We start from the raw sequence: 734 nt of genomic DNA, 5'->3' as shown, positions 1-734 counted from the left end.
GGACCTGCTCTGTGGGCGACCTCCTGGGTCTCCTTGGGCTCTCTAGGCGACTTCATAGGTCTCCTTCTCGGGCTCCCAAGCGCCGACTTCCTGGGTCTCCTTCTCGGGCTCCCATGATTTCCTGGGCCCCCTTCTCGGGCTCTTCGGCGACTTCCTGGATCTCCTTCTCGGGCTTCCTCGGCGACTTCCTGGGTCTCCTTCTCGGGCTGAAGGAGGACTTCCCGTCTCCTTCTCGGGCTCCAGGGCGACTTCCCGGGCTCCTTCCCGGGCTCTTCGGCGACTTCCTGGATCTCCTTCTCGGGCTCTTCATGACTTCCTGGGTCTCCTTCTCGAGCCCTTCGGCGACTTCCTGGGTCTCCTTCTCCGGCTCCTAGGCGATTTCCTGGGTCTCCTTCTCGGGCTCTTCGGCGACTTCCCGGTCTTCTTCTCGGGTTCTTCGGCTACTTCTCTGGGTCTCCTTCTCGGGCCCTTTCGCGACTTCCTGGGTCTCCCTCTCGGGCTCTTCGGCGACTTCGGGGCGCTCCTTCCCCGGCTTTTCGGCGAATTCCCGATCTCCTCGGGCTTGAGGGCGACTCTCCTGTGTCTCCTTTTCGGACTCTTCGGCGACTTCCTGGGTCTCCTTCTCGAGCTCTTCGGCGACTCTCTGGGTCCCCTTCTCGGGCTCTTCGGCGACTTCCTAGGCCCCCTTCTCGGGCTCCCGGGCGACTCCCTGGCTCTCCTTCTTGGGCTCTAGG

Source organism: Penaeus vannamei, chromosome 3, assembly GCF_042767895.1.
Source record: "Penaeus vannamei isolate JL-2024 chromosome 3, ASM4276789v1, whole genome shotgun sequence".
Taxonomy (NCBI): domain Eukaryota; kingdom Metazoa; phylum Arthropoda; class Malacostraca; order Decapoda; family Penaeidae; genus Penaeus; species Penaeus vannamei.
Note: the sequence above shows the minus strand (reverse complement) of the source record.